The sequence below is a fragment of the Vigna unguiculata genome, chromosome 3, assembly GCF_037176805.1.
Source record: "Vigna unguiculata cultivar grain cowpea cultivar isolate G323 ecotype 2 chromosome 3, ASM3717680v1, whole genome shotgun sequence".
Lineage (NCBI taxonomy): Eukaryota > Viridiplantae > Streptophyta > Magnoliopsida > Fabales > Fabaceae > Vigna > Vigna unguiculata.
The window spans coordinates 29,898,885-29,923,428 of record NC_140794.1 but is presented as its reverse complement, the minus strand read 5'-3'; the positions used below and the strand labels follow the sequence as shown (position 1 = coordinate 29,923,428).

General features: G+C 36.3%; 1 pseudogene; it reads left to right on the top strand.

Annotated features, from left to right (window-relative positions):
- The first annotated feature begins 7,197 nt into the window (after positions 1-7,197).
- LOC146887688 (uncharacterized) overlaps positions 7,198-24,544 on the top strand; it is a 45,330-nt pseudogene continuing 27,983 nt past the window's right edge.

The following is a 24,544-nucleotide window of genomic DNA, read 5'->3' as shown; positions in this document are numbered from 1 at the left end:
CCCGACGGATATGGGTATGGGTACGGGGCAAATATTTATCCAGCGGGTAGGGTACGGGGGAGCTACTACCCGTACCCTACCTGCCCCGTTGACATCCCTAGGTGGGTTGTTGCCAGTGGGAATCGAACCCCCAACCTGACCTTTAACACCTCTGGCAAACCAGCAGATGCTACCAGTTGTGTGAGAGTTGACTGTTGGCAAAATATTGACGTAAGTCTGAATTTAAACCCTGCAAATAAAAAATATAAGAAATAATATCAAAAACAAATGATTTTCTATATGTCAAGGTTAAAAAGAATACATGAAGTTTTGTGTCCAGATTGTAAGAAATGACCAAAAAAGAAGAAAAAAAAATCACCAGAAAGCTTGCTTTGCAGTTGTACTTAGAAGAATGTCTGTTTTAAAAAATGAAAGAAAGAAGATGAACAGAACCGATTATAAAAACGATTGCTTACAAAAATCAGAGAAAGATGAACAGAAACGATTATAAAAATGACTGGTTAGAGCAATGCAATAAAGATGATAATCCGAACCGATTATAAAAACGTCTGCTTAGAAAAATGAAACGAAGATGAAGATCCGAACCGATTATAAAAAAGTTTGCTTATAAAAACATGCATAGCATATGGCGAGAAAGAAAGATGGCGAGAAGATATAGGAGATGAAGAGAAGTATAGTTCATAAAAGGGTGTTCTTGAAACAATTTGAAGGGTTTATCAGTCATACCTTTCTGTAATGGATAAGAACTTCTTGAAATGGCAGAGGATGGCTTGTAATTGTAGTGTAATGGTGTTAAGGTGAAGCAGAGAAGATAAATGGAAATTTGGAGACGTAAATGATCTTTGAAATGTTAATTGGTTTCATCCTACAAAAAATATTAAGTATAGCAGTGGAAGAGTCTGGAGACTGACATAGGTATGACGGTGCAACAGACAGTGCAATCATCATTCTCGTGAGAAGTGAAAAACATAATGAGAAAAATGTTTGAAAAAATTAAACGTCTCTTGGAAACCGAAATGGTAATTAATTTAATCGGCTGAATCAGTTGAGATAATGAATAAGTGTTGGAGATGATCAAGGAGTTCAATCATCATTACCTCGAGCAATGCAGTAATTAATGCGGGGAATACTGATAGACAGGGTGATTTCAAATTAATTAAAAGCATTATTTATTGTAATTTCCAATGCATTACAATGTTTCATAATTCTGTAATATTAAATTAATATTACAAATTAAAAATTTAAAGATTTTTATACAATGATGTTGGAAAGGGAATGTTTTAATACTTTAGAAATAATATTTACGTTAAATGCTTCTCTGCAAATAAATAATGAGTAATATTTAATGTCTTTTAATGACGTGTAACATTAAAATTTTATATCTAATTAACAATAATTGATATTTTGTTTGAAGTAAAGATTTAAATGTAATAGATTTATTTTATAAAAATATATTAGTGATTAATGTATTTGATAAAAATCTTCAAAATTAAAATAATTACGTTTAAAAAACTCGTCAACATAAAACGAAAAAAACAATTAACTTCATACACAGTAAATGTATAAAAGCAAACACAGAGAGTAATATATCTAATAAGTGCATACAAAATATAAGTCACCTTCAAATCTTCTTATATATTGATATATATATATATAAAAGAAGATTAACAAAAACAAAATACAAAATGTTATAACTTAAAACCAGATTAATGGATAAAAAACTTTGATATGGATGGTTGTTGTGTGACCTTCAACGTCAAAAAAAAGCTCACGAATCCACTTATGTAATAAAAAGGATCAAAAGTAAGGATCAAAAGGATCATCTGCAGAAAGTTGATGAAGATTACAAAAATTTTTCCACCCAGTTCCAATCTTAACAGAATTACGTCTTATGATCAATTTACATTCGACTTCTCCCCTTGGTCTGTGTAGAACAATAGATCTAAGACCACTGTTTTTAAAATAAGTGGCAAATTCTTTTTTCAAATACTGCAACAAAAAGGATAAAATATCTTACTTATTAAGAAGCCATGTAAATAAATAATCCAAAAAAAATAAAACTAACCAAGTGGCTGGCTCAATAGTAGTATGTTGATAGTTGAACTTCAAAATGCTTTAAGTTTGAAGTATGTAGAGGACGACGGATAGAAAGATGGTTGAAGAAGTTGGCTTTCAATGTTGAGTCACAAACATGTTTAGAGACGTGTAGTTGGAAAGACGAATTTCCGAAATATTTGAAGACAACCAATTTGTCAGACTCATCTGCATAAAAAGACATTAAATCATTTCAGCCTTGGGTGATCATTGGAGTGTGAATATTCATGTTGTACGTAACATTATGAACATTCCTGTTGTAATCAACAATGGTCCACTGTGAACCAAGGTCCTTCAAATTACGTATTATGAAGAGTCGGTCGACGTGTCCAAAATCCTTCAAAGATAAGGAAGTTTAGAATAAAGAAATACAAACAAAGAATACAAAGGAATGTGAAGGAATAAAAAAAATATTTGGTCTTTCAAAAACATAGTCACGAATTCGCCAAGCATTTTTCTAGAAAGTATGGCTTGTGGTGTGCGCACAGATTCCATTATTTGAAAAAAGAGTGGGTATGAAGAATAATTTCAAGAGAACATAATGGGTCACACAAGAGAAATAAGATTTGTGAGTTTGTAGTCGCCAATATATAGAAAGAGAAAACGAAAAGTCATTATTGTTGCCAATATATAGAAAGAGAAAAGGATAAGTCATTCCTTTTGGTAGAGTCCGTACTTACTGGCGAAGCGTGCATCATAATTTTTGCAATTAATTGTGAATATAAAAGTGAATAAAAAGTACGAATTAAAAGATAATAGGGTTGAAATAATAAAATAAATAAATAATTAAAATAAAAAATCTAAGATTTGTGAAGTGATTTTTTTACATAAAATAAAATATCTAAAAATATTTCAAATGTTGTAAAAAATGGAAAGTGGAAATCAGAACAAAATACAAAGAGTTGTGAAAATGTTAAAGAAAGAATCGAAAAACATTAAAAATAAAAACAAATAACGACATGAACAAAGCTGACATGCATGTGTTGGTAGTCTGGAGATCAAACCTTTAAACAAAAGAAACATGATGAACAGAAGAAGATGAAAAGAAGAAAGCTCAGAAAAAAATATAAAGCATCTCCAGACTCGGTTTTTTGCGGTTTAAATAAGATGTTTGTGGTTGTACTCTTGATTTGAAGAATTAAAAAAACTGAAACTTAAGATGAAGCCAAGAATCACTTACAACTCAGAAAAAACATAAAGAACCATACTTGTTCGCTTGAGAAAGCAAGAAAAAAAAAGATATCGACAAAAGAAACATAAGATGAACGGAAAATCTCATATGCATGTGTTTGTACTCTTCAGTTGAAGCCTGTAAAAAAAATAAATATGAACAGAAGAAGATGAACAGAAGATAGCCCAGAAAAAAATATAAAGCATCTCCAGACTCGGTTTTTTGCGGGTTAAAACAGATGTTTGTGGTTGTACTCTTCATTTCAAGCATTTAAACACCTGAAACATAAGATGAAGCCAAGAAACCATTAGATCTCAATAAAAAACATAAAGAACCATACCAGTTCGCTTGAGAAAGCAAAAAAACAAAAGATCTCCACAAAGAAACATAAGATGAACGACAAATCTCAAATGCATGTCTTTGTAATCTTCAGTTGAAGCCTGTAAACAAAAGAAACATGATGAACAGAAGAAGATGAACATAAGAAAGCTCAGAAAAATATATAAAGCATCTCCAGACTCAGTTTTTTGCGGGTTAAAAAAGATGTTTGTGGTTGTACTCTTCATTTCAAGCATTTAAACACCTGAAACATAAGATCAAGCAAAGAAACCATTAGATCTCAGTAAAAAACATAAAGAACAATACCAGTTCGCTTGAGAAAGCAGAAAAAAAAAGATATCCACAAAATAAACATAAGATGAATGACAAATCTCAGATGCATGTCTTTGTAATCTTCAGTTGAAGCTTGTAAACAAAAGAAACATGATGAACAGAAGAAGATGAAAAGAAGAAAGATCAGAAAAAAATATAAAGCATCTCCAGACTCAGTTTTTTGTGGCTTAAAACAGATGTTTGTGGTTGTACTCTTCATTTCAAGCATTTAAACACCTGAAACATAAGATCAAGCAAGAAACCATTACATCTCAGTAAAAAACATAAAGAACCATACCAGTTAGCTTGAAAAAGGAAAATAAAAAAGATCTGAACAAAAGAAACATAAGATGAACGGCAAATCTCATATGCATGTGTTTGTAATCGTCAGTTGAAGCCTGTAAACAAAAGAAAAATGATGAACAGAAGAAGATGAACATAACAAAGCTCAGAAAAAAATATAAACCATCTCCATAGTCGTTTTTTTGCGATTTAAAAATAACTCGATCAAAAGAAGAAGATGAACAGAAGATGTTAGAGAAGAAGCTAAGAAAGGCAGAGAAACCATGATGAACGCGGAGCAACAGAGACAGAGAAAGAGAGAGAAAGAAGCGAGAAGGCGGTGGCAGAGAGAATGAGAAAGAGAGAGAAAGAAGTGAGAAGGCGGAAGCAGAGAGAATGAGAAAGAGAGAGAAAGAATTGAGAAGGCGGAAGGTGAGAAGACTGAGGAAGAGAGAGAAAGAAGTTTTAATTAAATGTTTTGTTTTTCCATTTCTTTTCCAATTTTTTTTCTACCTTCAAAATGCTGAGAGATTGACACATCAGCGTCTTTACCTTTTGTAGATAAAAATTTGAATTGAGAAGTAGGTCAGATATATTATTCAATTGAAAAACTTACCTTTTGTTAGTTCCCAATTGTATATAGTATTAGATTACCTAGGAACCAAGTATATACGGTCTGAATTTGTCAAAGGCAAACACAACAACCAATAATTCCTTCTCAGTTGTGGTGTAGTTAGCCTGGGTTGTGTCCAATGTTCTGGAAGCATAATATATCACATGTGGTAGCTTCCCATTTCTTTGTGCAAGCATCGCTCCTACTGCAAAGTTTGATGCATCACACATTAACTCGAATGGTGATGTCCAGTCAAGTGGTTGGATGATAGGAGTGGTGGTAAGCGCCTTTTTCAATGTATCAAACGCATCTTTGCACCTCTCTCCAAAGTCAAATGCTACATCCTTTTGCAACAAGTTGGAGAGAGGGTTGGCTATCTTGTTGAAGTCCTTGATAAACCTCCTGTAAAATCCTGCATGTCCAAGAAAAGATCGAACCTCTTTCACAGAAGAAGGGTAAGGCAATTGCGAAATAATATCAACTTTAGCAGGATCTACAGATATACCATTCTTGGAAACAACGTGACCTAAAACTATACTTTGTTCTACCATAAAATGACATTTTTCAAAATTTAAAACAAGGTTAGTGATGTGATCCCAACAAGGCTTATAGCTTGGGTCAACGCATAGGCCCAAATCATGCTCAAGGCCCAATACATGGCCCACATTCATCTTCAAGCCCAAGCCCATCAAGAGGCCCAATAACAAGGAGCATGCTCAAAAAGATCCAATTAGGCTTCATTCAAGATGGCCTAAACCCACTTGGGCTTCTCTCACTCTTCACATTGGCCAAAGAAGATATGAAGATTTGAAGAGGTGTATCAAAGAGCAATAGAATAGCAATAAGATTGGCCCATTGTTTAGGCCTTGCTTTCTAGAATAATAAGTCAAAGTATGAGTAATTCAATTGATAAAATTGGGCTTGACTAAGCCCAATAGGAGATTTGGCCATGAACTATCAAAAGAGCCAAGGTGGACTAAGTGAAAGTCAACACTTCTTCCTACACCTCATGGATCCAAAGCATCCAAGGGTTAGGAATGCTTCCTCCTTTTCCAAGGCATCATCCAATGGCCAAGATCAAGCCTCCTTCTCCAAGCTTAATCTAAGGGCCAAGATCAAGGCCCACTCCATCCAATGGCTCTCCTTTCTCATGTGTTAATGGCTTCATATAAAAGCCAAAATTTCACTCATTTGTAGACACTCTTGAAATTTTATGCAATAGATGCAACTTGAGTTGAGAGCACTCCTCCCTCTATTGCCTTTGAGAGTCACCACTTTCTAGAGATTTCCTCTCTCTACCTCTAGCCACCTTCCTTAGGCTAGCATAGATTAGGAAATCCTATCACCTATTCCACCTTCCATTGCTTGCAAGTGCCTTCCAACTTGCCTCCATTCCTTCATCCATTTCCGCTGCACATGGAGCTCTTCATGCACCTTTGGAGCTCCACCAGTTAGTTTCTTCACATCTCTCCAAGACTCTAGCAAGATTAGACAAGCAATGATCAAAAGATGAACCATATACACTAAAATCATCCATAAAAACCTCAATACAATGCTCCAACAAATCTGTAAAAATACTCATCATACATTGTTGAAATGTTTCAGGAGCATTGCAAAGGCCAAATGGCATTTTCCTATATCAAGGCAGCCAAGTATTCAGCCTAGGCCGAGTCAGCCTAACTTGTACTGGTTTTAACCTATACATTTAGAGGAATAACCTACACCTCATATAACCAATATAAGTCGTCAAGGTAGGTAGCCGGTTCAGGCCGGCTACACCAACAGACCCGGTAAGATTAAAGCCCAGGCCGACAACTCCAATAAACTTAGTGAAAATAGAAGCCCCCGCTTCAATAGGTCTTAAGGGCCTGGGTTAGGGCCCAGGCCCACTCATGGCCCAAGCGAGAGCCCAAGTAAAGGCCCGGCCCATGAGGTAACCAGACATCATTAATGCTCTATAAATACGTGTGGACCCTAGTATTTAAAGGTACGCATTCATTAATCACTGATTTGACCTTCTGAGAGCTTTGACTTACTTAAGCTTCGGAGACTTTTCTACAGGTAACCCCTCCTGGGTTCAAGCTGACATGTATGAACCGGGAAGAGGCAACCTGAGGACATAGCGGACTACATGGTAAGGTGACGCTTGTGCCTAACTCCTCTTATTTGTTCTCTGCAGGAACAATTGGCGCCCACCGTGGGACACGAGACGAACACCTTTAGTACTCGTTTTTCTCTGAAGATGGTTTCCACCCGTAGCAAAGCTAGAGTGAACAAGCAGGCGGATGCTGGTCCCTCTGGAGTGAACTTGGCCATGAAGTTCCCTGCCCCGTCCGGCAACATCCTTACCATCCACTACGACCAGCGCTTGGTACGCGAATGCTACATGGCCAGCTTGCGACCACAACTTCCAATCCAACAAACCAACCATATCGAACGACCCCCTGGCTCTAGCATAGCCCTATCCGGCGAAGATCTTGACCCTAGAATAGGCCGGGATGTTCGCCTTGAACCAGTTGAGGACACCTCCCCTCTAGAGCTTCCCAATGGTCACTTTATTAACCTAGGCACCAGTTTAAACTCTAATGAGCGTGCCACCATCACACCCATCCTCATCAACAACACCGATCTTTTTGCCTGGTCAGCCGCCGACCTCCCTGGAGTGGATCCCCAAGTGGCATCCCACAAACTATCCATATATAAAGAAGTCCACTATGTATCCTAGAAAAAACACAAGTTTGGCGAAGAACGTCGGCAAACAGCCAAGGTTGAAGCCGACAAGCAGCCAATGGCAAATGGCGGATGTGTGTAGATTACATGGACCTAAACAAGGCTTGCCCTCGTGATGCTTACCCCTTACCCAACATCGATCGACTCGTGGACGACGCCAAAACTTCTTGATTTGACCCCTCACACCCTTCACCTACCTTCAGACGGTTACCACATTTTAGCCTTAACATTGTTCATCACACTTAAAAGCTGAGGGACTGGTGTATCACACCTAGCCGGTACCGCTAGTATACCAACACATATCACCCTTGACCGACAACTCATATCACACAAGGCTGGGGGACTGGTGTACCACACCTAGCCAAACTTGACCAAATAAGTAAACAATGCATATATCAAGGCAGCCAAGTATTCAGCCTAGGCCGAATCAGCCTAACTTGTACCAGTTTTAACCTATACATCTAGAGGAATAACCTACACCTCATATAACCAATATAAGCCGTCAAGGTAGGTAGCCGGTCCAGGCCAGCTACTCCAGCAGACCCGATAAGATTAAAGCCCAGGCCGACAACTCCAATAAACTTAGTGAAAATAGAAGCCCCCGCGTTCATAGGTCTTAAGGGCCTGGGTTAGGGCCCAGGCCCGATGATGGCCCAAGCTAGAGCCCAAGTCAAGGCCCGACCCATGAGGTAATCAGACATCATTAATGCTCTATAAATACATGTGGACCCCAGTAATTAAAGGTACGCATTCATTAATCACTGATTTGACCTTCTGAGAGCTTTGACTTACTTAAGCTTCAGAAACTCTTCTGCAGGTAATCCCTCCTGTGTTCAAGCTTACATGTATCAACCGGGAAGAGGACAACTGAGGAGATAGCGGACTACATGGTAAGGTGACGCTTGTGCCTAACTCATCTTATTTGTTCTCTGCAGGAACAAAAATATATTCGAAATGCGAATGAATATCATGACAAACCAAATAATTAAAAGAAATAAAAATTAAATATATATATATATATATATATATATATATTGATGAAGGATTATCTTGTTTTCTTTTAGAGTTGTGAATATGGTGAAGTTGTTTAACAAAGTTTTTTGAAAATTCCCACTAGACATTAAGATAGCAAGCTATCTAGATGTAAAGGTTAATTTCTCAAGCTCATGAAAGGAAGAAGAGAGTTGGATTCAAACTTAAAACTCACACGACACTAACAACACTTAAAGAGCAAAATGAAAGAACAAACATTAAAAATGGAAAGCATAAAAGATGAAGCATGGAAGAAGCATGCCACTCATAGGGGGGATCTAAGCCAACCAAATCCTAGAGATGAGTGATGGTGCCGCCACTTGCAAGCAAGATAAGGCAAAGGTGAGTCCACTTCTAGGAAGGAGAGCTCACGAAAATTTGATGGTTGAAACACAATAGTTTAGAAACAAAATGATCAACCCTTTTACAAGACAAGGAGCACCCTTTAAATAGGAGTTCATAGGGGTCCTTTAGAAAATACAAAAACATGGAATGGACTAACAAGCAAACCCTAGAAACCTAAAGCTTAGTGAAGTCTCGACCAAGTGAAGAAACATGAATGGTGGATGCATTCCCATGAGGATTCTAGGCCAAAATAGGAAGGAGACCAAGTAGCCTTCAAAGGAATAAACCAAAAAGGCAAAAGGAGACAAGATACATGTCTACTTTTGCTTTTGCTTTATGCTTTTTGCTTTCCTCTCTCTTCCACATCATCCATGTGCCACCTAGCCATGCTCTACTTCTTCTTAATTACCTACAAAAGAAGACAAACAAGGATTAACATGTTAGTTTAAGTTAATCTAATCTTGGTCAAAGGTCAACTTTGGGGTGAAAGTCAACAAGTCAACCAAAATAAGTCAACTAGAAACCAACTTAGGGAATTCAAACTAAAGTGATGCAAAACAAATATAAAGATGATGGAATAGAAAACTCCCCTCTAGACATGCTTCTAGGGATCCTTCTTAAGGGAGCTTCTAAGGAGGTGGTGGTGGTCACACCTTCATCATCCTGCCCTTCTTGGAGAGAATTCGACCACAAATTCTTAAACCTTAAATCAAAAGGAGAAAGGTCACAAACATTGAATGAATTACTTATGTTGTAGCTTGGGGGTAAGTCTAACTCATAACATTGTTGTTAATTCTCCTAATGACTTGAAAGGGGCCATCCCCTCTAGGGAGGAGCTTAGACTTCCTTTGAGTAGTGAATCTCTCCTTTCTCAAGTGAAGCCAAACCCAATCTCCCTCTTGGAAGATGACTTCCTTTCTTCCCTTATTACCATCCTCTTGTTGTTTCTTAACTCCCCTCTCAATGGTTTCCTTGACTTGTGAATGCAAGTCTTGGATGTACTTAGCTTTGGCCTCACCATCTTGGCAAGTCCATGCCTCATGAGTGGGTAGGGGAAGAAGGTCTAAGGGAGTTAGGGGATTGAACCCATACACAACCTCAAAAGGGGAATGAGAAGTAGTGGAATGCACAACCCTATTGTAGGCAAACTCTATGTGGGCAAGAAGTTCGTCCCACTCTCTAATATTTTGCACTATCATACATCTTAACATTTGCCCTGGGATTCTATTAACCACCTCAGTTTGGCCATCACTTTGGGGATGGCAAGTGGTGCCAAGTTTACCCCACAAGGTTCTCAAAAAATGGCTTAGGAACTTGGAGTCCCTATCACTCACAATGGACCTAGGTAGGCCATGTAGTCTTACCACTTTGAAGAAAAGATTTGCAATATAAGTTGCATCATCAATCTTATGGCAAGGAATGAAATGGGCCATCTTAGATAACCTATCCACCACTACAAAAATGGAATCCCTACCTTTTTTTGTCCTTGGGAGACCTAAGACAAAATCTATAGAAATGTCAACCCAATGTTTGGAAAGGATGGGCAAAGGAGTGTAAAGACCATGGGGTTGGACTCTAGACTTGGCTTTCATGCATGCTATGTAACTCTTCCAATGCCTATCTACATGCTTCCTCATGTGAGGCCAATATAAGTGTTCCTTTAAGACTTCCAAAGTCTTGTTTGGCCCAAAATGCCCCATTAATCCTCCCTCATGTGCCTCTCTAATGAGTGAGGTTCTTAAGGAACCTTGGGTAATGCAAAGTCTCTTACCTTTGAAAAGATATTGATTGAGAAGGTACAAGTCTTTATAAGCCCCTTGGTGGCACTTACTAAGAATGGGGGAGAAATTAACATCCTTTGGATACATTTCCTTAATATGATCAAAACTAAGAAATTTGGTTTCAAGAATGGAAAGGAGGGAATGCCTTCTTGAAAGTGCATCCGCCACAATGTTAGCCTTTCTTTGCTTATGTTTGATCACATATGGGAATTGCTCTAAGAACTCTACCCACCTAGCATGTCTCTTGTTTAACTTGCCTTGGCTTTTCAAAAATTTGAGTGACTCATGGTCACTATGATCATAAACTCCTTTGAAAGAAGATAAAGTTGCCAAGTTTACAAAGTCCTCACAAGAGCATAAAGCTCTTTGTCATAGGTGGAGTAGTTGATGTGACTCCCCTTGAGTTTCCCACTAAAATAGGCTATGGGGTGTCCTTCTTGGAGAAGCATGGCCCCAATGCCTACATTTGATGCATCACACTCAATTTCAAAAGTTTTGGAGAAGTTAGGGAGGGCTAAGAGTGGTGCATTGATCAATTTTTGTTTTAAAGTTTCAAAAGCTTTTTCTTGATCTTTGCCCCACTCATAGACCACACCTTTCTTGACCAATTCATTGAGAGGGGCGGCTATGGTGCTAAAGTTTGGCACAAATCTCCTATAAAAACTAGCCAATCCATGGAAAGATCTAAGCTCACTTACATTCTTTGGGGGAGGCCAATCCTTGATGGCCATCACCTTTTCTTGGTTCACATGGACCCCATGTTGATTTATTTTGAAACCTAGGAAGATCACATGATCCATCCCAAACACACATTTCTTCATGTTAGCATACAGGGATGCCTTCCTCAAGGTCTCTAACACACTCCTTAAATGATGCAAGTGGTCATCTTGAGACATACTATGAATGAGAATGTCATTAAAGTACACCACAACAAACTTCCCTAAGAACTCTCTAAGAACATGGTGCATGAGCCTCATGAATGTACTAGGTGCATTGGTCAAGCCAAAAGGCATGACTAACCACTCATATAATCCAAATTTAGTTTTGAAAGAGGTTTTCCATTCATCACCTTCTTTGATTCTAATTTGATTGTACCCACTCTTCAAGTCTATTTTGGAAAATATGGTTGCACCATGTAACTCATCAATCAAATCATCTAGCCTAGGAATGGGATGCCTATACTTGATGGTTATGTTGTTGATAACCCTACAATCTATGCACATTCTTCATGTTCCATCCTTTTTGGGGACAAGAAACACGGGCATTGCACAAGGACTCATGCTATGTTGCACCCACCCCTTTTCTAACAACTCATTCACTTGTTTTTGAATTTCCTTAGCCTCCTCAAGACTAGTCCTATAGGCTGGCCTATTAGGCTAAGATGAGCCTTGTATGAAATCAATTTGGTCTTCTATACCTTTTAGAGGTGGTAGACCCTTTGGAGGTTCTTGAAAAACATCTTTGAACTCATCTAAGACTAATGACAAGTCTAAGGGACATCTAGTGAGGGTTTTGGAAGGAGGGGGAAGATTCACTAGGATAAGCTAGGAAGATGGGTTTTTAGGCAAGCATTACCTTCTTCACCCCTTTGAGGGTGATTATGCTCTTCTTGGACTCATTGCCATGCCCTTGCGCCTTCTCTTCTTTTCTTTTCTTTAGCATTTGCATTTGATCCTTATTGACTTCTCTTGGTGAAAGAGGTAGTAATGTGATCTTTTTGCCTTGGAAGATAAAGGTAAACTTGTTGGCATGGCCATCATGAAAAGCTTTTCTATCAAATTGACATGGCCTTCCTAATAAAATGTGAGTTGCTTCCAAAGGCACTAAGTCACATAACACCTCATCCTTGTAGTTTCCAATGGAGAAGTTCATAAGGACTTGTTTGTCCACTTTGATCTGACCTTCCTCACTAAGCTAAGAAAGCTTATAGGGCTTGGCATGAGGGATGGTTTTCAAGTCAAGCTTGTCCACAACCCTTGTGCTAGCCACATTAACATAACTTCCACTATCAATTATGAGGGAGCAAGTTTTGTTGTTGATTTGGCACCTTGACTGAAAAATATTTTCTCTTTGGTTTTCAAATTCTTTAGGCACTTGGCCTAGCATGCGCCTAACCACCAACAAACCTCCTTCATTAGGTTTGATTTCATCCTCACTTGAAGATTGGGAAGAAGTGTGGGAGGAAGAACTTTTTGGGGAGGGGGGAGAAGAATGTTCACTTTCAACCTATCCTTTAGGGTTCAAGATCATGTTCCTTTTTGTTGGGCAATTTGAAGCAATGTGACCATAGCCGAAACACTTGAAACATTTGATGGAACTAGTTCTTGAACCATGAGAAGAGTTTGCATTTTCATGGGATGTTCTAGATGAATTGGTCCTAGGTGGGTGGTCTTTGGAAGGAGGTTTCTCATCCTTTATTTCTTTTCCTTTCTAAGTCCTAGAGTACTAGTCATTGTAAGGAGTACTCCTCTTGGCCTCTTGTTTCTTTTTGAATTGACTTTCAAATTTTAAGAACAGTGTAAAATTTTGTCAAGAGTGGAGTACTCATACAACTCTACTACATCTTGAACTTCTCTTCTAAGACCACTCACAAATCTAGCTACCTTTTCCTTTTCACTTTCAAATTGGAGTCCTACTTTGAGAAGCATGGACTCCATCATTTTAAAATATTCATTCACACACATGGACCCTTGTTGAAGCCTTTGGAGCTTCAAAAGAGTCTCCCTCCTATAGTAGGAAGGAACAAATCTAGCGCGCATCAAAGTCTTAATGTCCATCCAAGAGGTTGCGGGTGGCTCTTGGTTAATATTGTCCATACACAATTGATGCCACCATGTTATGGCATAATCCTCAAATTCTAAAACTACTAAATCTACTTGTTCTTGATCACTAACTAAATGAATAATAAAGATTTAGTCCACTTTTTGCTCCCATTCAATGTAGAGATTTGGATCATTCTCCCCCTTGAACTTTGGAATCTTGATTGGTGGAGGTTGTCTTTGTGTGAGTTGATTGCGCCTTCCACCACCATCATGGTCGTGCCTCCTTCTCCTCTCATCTTCCCTAAGCTCAAGTCTTTGGATGTGCTCTTGTAGGAAGATCTCACTTTGCCTCTTATCCGCCCTCGATTGGTCAAAAGTTTCTTTCCTACTCACTTTCATCTCACGTAAGATGTTGGCAAGGGTCATTTGTTCACTTTCTTGGGCCATAGGAGTCACCATGGGAGGGGAATAAGGTGAGGTCGATTCCTCCTCCTCTTCTACCTCCAAGATTGGATCCATTTTCATGTTCCTACACCAAAACTCACCAAAAACCGAGACAAGCAAGAGGTTAGATAACAAACAATGCCAAACCTGAGACCAAGTGTGGTCTTCTCAAGCACCCAAGTGTTTTTTATCACACTCCCAAAGCACACAAGCAAGGCTAGCACTTAAAATCCTTCCAAACAAGTGAAAATAGATTTTAAGAGATGAAAACCTTTCAAAAGCCAAAACAAGTGGCTCGGCCACAACACTCTAGGAAAACAAGGAAATGAAAACAACTAAGATAAAACAAGGATTACCTAAAGACAAGCAAGCAAAGCTCAAAAACAAGAAAGTATAACTTCTAAGGAAATTTGTTTTAAAGAAATAACTTGAACAAGACTAAAGCAATGAAAAACACTTTTAAAGACTCTATGGAAAGCATTTGAACAAGCCAAGATTATACCTCAAATTATGCATACACCAAGAAAGATCATAACCAAGTTAAAGCATGGAACTAATTTGCCAATATCACCCAAAATCCAAGTATAAAATTTGATAGCATAACACCTATAAAAATGGCCAAATGGATTCACCAAGCAATGTAATAGCTCTCGGCCAAACTGTTTTTGGTCATGAAAACACTTTTTCTTTTCAAAACTAGGTACTTAAGATGATGAGAACGATGTTTTAGGGTGTCTTGAACACTTAGTTCCTTAAAATTAGGTCAAAATTAATTTCAAGGAGCATACAACAACATAAGGCATAGATCTCATGCAATAGCTCAAAAGCTTAGAAACAAGAACAAGAAAACTCAAAGAAGCATATGACAAGAGACTCAAAATTAGCTAGGAACATTTTAAGAAGACTTTTAACATGTGAAGAAAATTTTTGGCATGATAACATCTTAGCAAGTTCTCGGCCAAAGGAAACATAAGCACCAAATTTTCAAGTTTTCACTTCACCAAACAATATATATCAAGAGATAGGGTTTTTAGATACTTTAACCTCAAGTGAAGTGGAAAATTTATGTGCACACCATCTTGAACACCAAAAAGTCGAGAGCTCCCCAAGCCAAACAAGCCACCAAAACAAAGGTTAGCACAAGAAAAACACCATATTCAAGATAACCTAGGCTCTAGATACCAAATGATGAAGGATTATCTTGTTTTCTTTTAGAGTTATGAATATCGTGAAGTTGTTTAAGAAAGCTTTTTGAAAATTCCCACTGGACATTAAGATAGCAAGCTATCTAGATGTGAAGGTTCATTTCTCAAGCTCATGAAAGGAAGAAGAGAGTTGGATTCAAAGTTAAAACTCATACGGCATTAACAACACTTAAAGAGCAAAATGAAAGAAGAAACATTAAAAATGGAAATCATAGAAGATGAAGCATGGAAGAAGCACGCCACTCATAGGGGGGATCTAAGCCAACCAAACCCTAGAGATGAGTGATGGTGCCATCACTTGTAAGCAAGATAAGGCAAAGGTGAGTTCACTTCTAGGAAGGAGAGCTCACAGAAATTTGATGGTTGAAACATAATAGTTTAGAAACAAAATGATCAACCCTTTTACAAGACAAGGAGCATCCTTTAAATAGGAGTTCATAGGGGTCCTTTAGCAAATACAAAAACATGGAATGGACTAACAAGAAAACCCTAGAAACCTAAAGCTTAGTGAAGTCTCGGCCAAGTGAAGAAACATGATTGGTGGCTTGTTTGGCTTCAAAGGAATAAACCAAAAAGGCAAAAGGAGACAAGGTACATGTCTACTTTTGCTTTTGCTTTATGGTCTTTGCTTTCCTCTCTCTTCCACATCATCCATGTGCTCCAATCACCATGTGCCACCTAGCCATGCTCTACTTCTTCTTAATTACCTACAAAACAAGACAAATAAGGATTAGCATGTTGGTTTAAGTTAATCTAATCTTAGTCAAAGGTCAACTTTGGGGTCAAAGTCAACAAGTCAACCAAAATAAGTCAACTAGAAACCAACTTAGGGAATTCAAACTAAAGTGATGCAAAAAAAAGATAAAGATGATGGAATAGAAGACTCCGCTCTAGACATGCTTTTAGTGATCCTTCTTGAGGGAGCTTCTAAGGAGGTTGTGGTGGTCACGCCTTCATCATATATATATATATATATGGTTATTTAATTAATTGTGAACATTTTAATAATTTAAACGAAGACTGAGATATGGTGGGGACGAGTATTATGGCGGGGATATGTACATCCCCATCCCCAATTGAAAAAGTCGGGGATTCCCCATACCCATTGTCACAACCGAAATCGTGGTGGGACGACGAAAATAAATAAAACTTTGCAAAAACAAATAGAGTTTGGAGTCGCCACCATAGTTTATTTTGAAAAACTAAGGAAAAACCAAAAAAGATAAAACAAGGTCTGCGGAAAACCAAATTTTGGGTCTGGGAGTCGGTTATGCGTGGGGAAGGTATTAGCACCCCCCACAACGCCCGTCCTAAGAAAGTACCTTTAATTAAATGTGCAAAGGTTTTGTGATTTTTCAAAATATTTATTTTCCCCAAAAATAATAATAAATGAATTTACAAAAGACACAAAAATATTTTTTTGGTTTTTTGGGTCCGACAAGGATTAAGCCTCGCTCCTACGTATCTCCATGTGAATGGAGAATTAGGGTTACATAGTTCTTTATGAAAAACTATTTGGAAAACTATTTGGAAAATTGTTTGAAAAATGATTTAATTTGTTTTATAATTTTGAATACCTTTTTATTTCAATTTTATTATTATTTTAAAATTGGTGTCACGCGACGCGAGCGGCCGGATAAACAATTGAAATATTTTTTTTTTCTAATCTTTTATTTTTTATATTTTTAATATTTTTTTAAAGTTATTTTAAAGTAGTTGTGGATGTCATTGCGACGTGAGCAACCAAATAAATATAAAAGAGTAAACAAAGAAAGTTATTTTTGTATTTTTAGATCATCTTTATATATTATTAGAAAAAACAAGTCTAAATTGGATGTCATGTGATGCGAGCGACCGGGTAGACAATAAAGAAAGGGAAAAATATTTTTTATGATTAAAAAAAAGAACGAAAATTGAAAAAAAAGTAAATGAAAAGATGAAACAATTGAGAGTGGCGTACCTTAATATTTTTGTGTTTGTTTTTCCAGTAGAGATAAAGATGAGAGGTGTCTATGTGGGTGGTAATGCGAGAAAGAGAGTGTAGAGAATGTTTTCTTCTCTTTTTTTTCTACCTCCTTCAATATGTTTTTTTTTTAAAGAGAGATAAAAAAGGAGGTGTGTGTGGGAGTGGTGATGAGAAAGAATTAGAGAAGTATATAGAATATATCTTTTTTCTTTTCCCCGCAAAGTACGTATTTATACTCACACCTTGCAATATGAATGCAATCTCAACAACCTTAATTGTAATGAACAATATAAGGAAGGAATTGATCATGATAATAGCACATTATGGGGATCAAATCGTAGCAAATCAAAACACAAAATTCAATCCCAATTAGTAATATTTATTCTAATTATATGAAGAGATATTACTTTTAATTATTAGAATCATCTCACTAATTTCTCTATCAGAACAAAGGTAGAACATATGTTGAGTTGTTAGGCTCATGAAGAGGAATGTGATAACAAAATAGGTTGTTCCTTTTTTTCCTTTTTTTTTTCTTTTTTTTCCTAAAATTAAAGTTTCAAATCTTTGAAAAAAAAATTATTTTACCCTTTTTTATTTACCATTAACTAATTTTTTTTATTATTATTTTTTAAAAAATAAATTTATTCATCTGAACGAAATTTGGTGTTGACAACTGCCCCTCTTTACTTAGATTTTACTAGATAATATGAAAATTTAACTTTTTCATATTATCGTAATAAAAGATAAGTAAAGAAAAAAATTTTAATTCCGTTCATGTTTCAAAAGAAGACAAATTTGACCATTCTAGAGGAGATGGTTTGTATCTGAAAGAAAAGAACTAGGTGACCATTACCAAGTAGAGGGTCCCAATTTAACACAGCATTTTTTTTTACGTTTTCTTTTTTAAAAAACTAGACCAATCTCGAGGAGAGGGTCTATATCTAAAGGATTCAATGACCATTACCTTGTGGAGGGTCCCAATTTGACAAATCATTTTGTTTTATTATTTTATTTTTTGACTTTTTGAAAAAAAAATGGATTAGACCAGTCCCGAGGAGAGGCTATATATCAAAAGGAAATAGATCAATGACCATTGTTTCGTAGAGGGCCTCAATATGATAAAGAAATTAGTGACCATTGCCTCGTAGAGGGTCTTGATGTAAAGAGATCGATGACCATTGCCTCGTAGAGGGCCTCAATATGACATAAGAAATCAATGACCATTGCCTCACAGAGGGTCTTGATGTAAAGAGATCAATGACCATTGCCTCGCAAAGGGCCTCGATGTGACATAAGAAATCAATGACCATTGCCTCGTAGAGGGTCTTAATGTAAAGAGATCAATGACAATTGCCTCGTAGAGGGCCTCGATCTGACATAAGAAATCAATGACCATTCCTTCGCAAAGGGTCTTGATATAAATAGAAGGAAATCAATAACCATTGCCTTGTAGCGGGTCTTGATGTAAACGTAAGGAAATCAATGACCATTGCTTCGTAGAGGATCTTGATGTAAGATATCGATGACCATTGCCACGTAGAGGGCCTCAATGTGACATAATAAATCAATGACCATTGCGTCGTAGAGGGTCTTGATGTAGAGAGATCAATGACCATTGCGTCGCAGAGGACCTCGATGATGAGAAAATCCATGACCATTGCTTTACAGAGGGTCTCGATGTGACATAAGAAAATCAATGACCATTGCATCGCAGAGGGTCTTAATGTAAACATAAGAAAATTAATGACCATTGCCTCACAGAGGGTCCTAATGTATAAAAGGAGAACCTGAATTTTGCTCTTAAAGTGTCGACAAACATCGCGTGAATGTCTAACATTGGTGAGACTTACCTGAATATTTTTTAATTTTCTTTCTTCTAAAATGAAAGGATTCAATAACCATTCATATGAGTGGAGAGGGCTTTGATTGGAAAGGTGGAAACTATTTTATTCAAAACGATGAATGACTCATGTATACATGACTTGGTATGATGTATGAATTACCTTATGTATGAATTTTTCTTTTGCCTTTTTTTTGAAAACAAATTTAAATTGTTCTCCATTTCATTATTATTTCTAATTCGTGGAATCATTCTACTTTGATATTTTTTTACTTTTTTAAATCATTTCTTTGGTCTAATCAGTTTACTACCACACACTTTTTTTAATCATTTCTTTTGAAACACTATTTAAATGACATGCATGAAATTGCCAAGGACATAAAAAGGCTTAGATGAGGTCATGAAAATTAACTAGGGAGTTGCCCCAATTTGAATTGGTATCGGGGCACAAAATGTGTTTGGGTTTTCCCTAGTTATTGATGGTATGAAGGAAAAGATAGGGACTTCAAAAATTTGCCCCTAGCGTGACAGCCTAAGATGGTCTTATGGTGCAAAAGTCTGTTTGACTTTTCCCAATTGAGGAGATTAAAAAATGACGGGATCTTCTCAAGTTGCCCCTAATGTTATCACATTGTAAATAAATGCCCCGATTCAGATTGAATGATGGGAATATATGAATTACAAACAAAGTGACTGATAACGTTGTCGTTGACGCGATCAAATTAATACTACTAAACTATAGCAACGTCAGTATTGCTAAGATAGTAGTCAACAAAATAGATAGGGTAAAGTAACCCAATGTCATCTCCCAACAAACACGGAATTGATTTTTAACAAATTAGTTCTTATAAAACTATACAAATGAGTTAGTCTAATAAAATAAAAAATATAGGTGGATTAAGATAAACAAGAAAGAAATAGGAAAGATAAAAAGAGATAAAAAAAATAGTAAAGAAAATAGATTGATTTCATTGCTTTTTCAAAATAGATTCATCATCGGTTATCTAAAGATTATTGCTCAATTAATTATTGTTATAGATTTACAAATTAATCAATGTAAAGTCTCAATTAATTTGTTGGCGTTCTCACTTTTAACCAAAGTACAGTCTCAATCAAATTTACTATGCCTAATCATGTCTATTATTTTATCTTCTCACCAAATAAAAAGCTTAATTAATCAAAGTAAAGTCTCAATTAATTGTAGTTAGAGTAAATACCTTTAACCAAAGTAAAGTCTCAATTATTGGTAAAAACTCATTTAATCATACAAAAGTTTCTAAATAAAATCAAAGTAAAGTCTCAATTCAATTTAAAAACCCTTGGACTCATATGACCAACATGCATACAGATTTAAAATCATTACTTCTTACGTGATTTAAAGATAAAAGACATAAATGAATGAAAACCTCAAGAATAATAAAAAGAACAAAGAAATTAATTGATCTAACCTCAGAATCCAATTAAGAAATTACAATGGAATCAACCCAAGAAGTTTAGAACTCCATGAATGCAAAATAAAAATAGAATAAGAATAGAGGGAAAAAGGAAATGAAATTAGGCCCCCCCTAAGGGTTCCAAAACTCCGAAGTCCCGAGCTTGTCCTTTTTGCTTCTCCCTTGGTCTCTTTATATAGGAATTGGACTAGGCTTTTATGTTGCTAAAATCTCTCAAATATCTTTTTAAAATAAAGATAAAGATAAATATTTAAAAATATTTGGAGAGATATAGACTATTTGACAAATATAATTGGTTGATAATATCAATATCAAATATAATTAAATTAATTAATTAATTAAAGATATATAACAAATTATCACCAATTAGTATTTGTATTAATTTTCCAAATCAACCCTTTGCAATCTCCTTAAATTATCTTCTAAATAATCCAATATCTTCAAGATATATTTGTTTGTTGTGGAACTAAAAAGCTTCAAGAAGATCTTGTCATATTTAAACAGATTTGGTAGTTATTATCTTTTAATATTTTATGATATAATTAAAGCTTGGTTTAGCCAAACTTCTTCACTTTTTCAAGCTTTTCTTGCCGTCTTCATGCAATGCTTGGCTTGGATTTTTGTGCTTTTGATAATTTCTTATTCTTGGATTTATCTTTAAGGTGTCATGAAGCTTTAATCAATTTATTTCCACACCTCCATGAGCTCAACTTAGTTGCAGCTGCACTAATACACCTCAAAATATCCAAAGAACATTTATGCAACTAAAAAGCTATTTTTAACATGTTTTTGTCTCTCATGCTCAATAAACCCAATAATAGGAAATCCCAATTAAATCAATCTTTAAGCACACAAATTCAATTAAATACCCAGAATTAAACATTAAATGAGGGCAAAAATACGCATTCATCAGTGACTGCCCTAGTTTAGGGGTGAGATTGATAAAGATGGACTGTGTTAAGGTTGGTCAAGGTTTAGGCTTAGAGCGAAGCATACTTTATGAGCAAAAATGGAATTTCATGAAGAATGAATTCAAAGGGGACAACCCAAATTTAACCAGATTGCTTGATTGCCCGTACTGATTTTGGAGCTTTCAAAACATGTCAACCAAACATAAACTGCCCCAATGTTTAAAAGAAAACCTCTGAACAAACTTTTTAATCTTTTTTTTTTTAAATTTTTTAGAACAATCCTGTTAGCAAATAAAAATTTTCCTTTAAATTAAAAACCTTTGAAAGATAACAACCAATCTTTGATCTGTGTGGACTTTATTACGCTTGTATCGTGGCCAAGGCTATGGGTATGGATGTAAATGATATTAAAGACCCAAAATGTGATGTAATGGTTGTTTCAAACAAGGATCTTTGAATAATGTTTCATTCAGAATTTGATTCACTTCTTCTTGTTTACCTTTTGCTTCTCTTTTTCGTTTCTTTTCTTGATATAACCATTTCTTTATTTTACTTTTTTTTTTTATATTTTTGTATTGGTGAACTACAACTCGGATGAAACAAATGCTAACATTATCTCAACCCTTAGTGTGAGGGTGACCCTTGTTTAGGGTAATTTGAAAGAAATTTTTTAGAAGGCTCAATTTGGGTAGCAAAGGATAATTACTTTTGTTTTTTTTTGATAAAGAAACATGGCCATACATTATTTCAAATCATGGTTGTGTTTCTCAACACAAAACTTTAATTCAGAGGAAAATATGTAACAAGATGTCCCTTGTTTTGTTCCTTTTTTTGCCTAGACTGTCTTTCAAAGTTGTTAGTCTAGCGAACTTTTCTTCCTTTTTTTTGTGTTCAAGAGTTTCTTGAAATCATTTTAAGGTATGTGTCCCATTTATGATGATCCTCCATGGAAATGAAAACAAGGTTTATGGTGGAAGAGAGATGAATGAGGAAATATATTTGAGCAATTTCATGCATGCAAGATTAGATGGGTACTTCAAAAGAAATGATAATAAACAATATTTTATTTCTTTATTAAATCCACTGATTTAACAAAAGAATGTTTTATTATTTTCTCATTTTTCATAAGAGAGATTCCAAGAATTTGGTGATAAGGAAATTGGGAAACAAATTGAATTCATTGCTATTGATGTGACCCCATTAAGGCTCATAGCTTGGGCCATTGGCTAGGCCCATTGCTTTTAATTCTTTTATTTTCTTTATTTCTTTTATTAAATAAATGTGTTCTAATTGGGTTTGTTTTGCTAATTACAGTCTATTTTTCAAAAGCTACCAATTATTCAAAGTGTTGGCATTAGGCCTATGGCCCAATTCTTCTCCATACCAAGTGCAACACCTGCCATTACATTATTGATCAACGTTGGGATGAAGCATCACCTGCGACCCAAATGCACTCACGCGTGGTAACACTTTCACGCTTCTGTAAGTGACAATCCATACATTTCACGTGTGCTTCCAGCACCAACCTGCTGCAACCAACATCTCGTCTTCATTGGGCCGAGACTCAATTCATCATCCAAAGCCCAAGTTCTTCCAACCTTCACGCATCCAAATTTCTTTCTCTCACGCGTGCAGCATCTTCCAACATAGGCCTGGCGTGCAACCCAATTCTCTTTAGGTCTCGTTTCCAACACACCAATTCCTTATGTAGCCACGTAGGGATCCAGCCAACTCCTTTCACTTTTCACTCTACCAGCCACACAACACGAAAGTTAATTCTCTGCTAGGGTTCCGCTGGGTTCTCGAGGAAGGTTGCACCTCTTAGAATTAGGGTTTCTCCTTTCACCCACCTTGCCTTCCTTCCACCATTAGATCATGTTTTCCTCTTTGTAGGGTTGGGCTGTTAACGTTGTTAGGCTTAGAGTCATCTTTTGGCTGCCAATCTCTCTATAAAAAGAGCAAGCCATTTCTTTGTAACTTAGCTTAGATGAATGTTAAAATTGGTTGAGAACACTCCCCCATTCGTCAACTCAAACCCTAAACCCTAGATGAGAGTTCATCTCGTCGGGTTGCCTCAAACACCGTGAGTGTGTGAGTTCCGTGTGAGAACGAGAGTCTTCCGTTGCATTTCAGTCGATTCCACCGAAGGAATCAACGTCAGGAGGTCGTTTCGACGATTCACCGTCAATTGGAGCAAGTTCCCACCGATTAACGGCGCCGACGACCTCATCAAGTGGTATCGAAGCCACTCGTTCTTGGACCACCGCGAGATGAATATTCTTTCTTATCTCTGTTTTTTCTTCTTATTATGTTTGATTCTGTCTTGTTCTATATTCGATTGAGTCATCTTTTCTTCTCTGGTGTTGATTTTGTGCTCTTGATGTGTTTTCCATGCTGAAATTGATTCAAATTTCGTTGATCTAATTTTTTGTTGATCTAATTTTCCTGAATCAATACTATGATAAAATGTCATAGCTTCTAATATGCCGCTCCATTGCATGTGAATTAGGTTTTTCTACTTTTTTTACCTAGCTTTAATGTTTTCAAATCCTGTTTTGTCTTAGGTTTTGTGTAGTTTTTTTCTCTATTGTTAATTCCATAGATGTGTGCCTATTTGTGTTTTGTCTATTATTTAGTCTATGTCCAGTATATATTTTCATTCGAGTGCGTAGATTCATGTGGTATGTTGAGTTCTTTAATTGATTGGACCATTAGCTCTGCTCTGGATTTTGTGCATGTGCTCCAAGTATATTGAACATTGTTTTTGGTATTGTACAGTTCTTGACCGTGTTTATTGGTCCATACACTAGCCATTAGCTTTCCACTCTTTCCAATGTTGGTTTAATTATTTTTTAGTGTTTTCAAATCATGTTAATGATCAATTCATCGAAACTATGCTGATATGATGCATTCTGCATTGACTGTTATATTTGTTATCTTCTATATCTACAGATTTGCTATCACATTACTTTTGCTGCATCCTATATGGCCTTTGTTGTTGAGTGCAGTCGTTTTGGCCATTTTTGTTTCCAATTACTAAGCTGATATGTGTTTGAAAAAGTATTTCAATTTGCTAATTGGAAAATCTTGGCTGATTTGCTATGTGCTCTTACTGTTTGAACAACTTCCACTTATTCGAGATTAAATATGTTTTGGTCAATTCTATTTGTTATATCACATTTTTTTGTATCTGTGATTGGTCTAGACTGTGCATCTTGTCATATATCAGCAGTTTCATTCTTGCCTTGATTGTGTTGGCA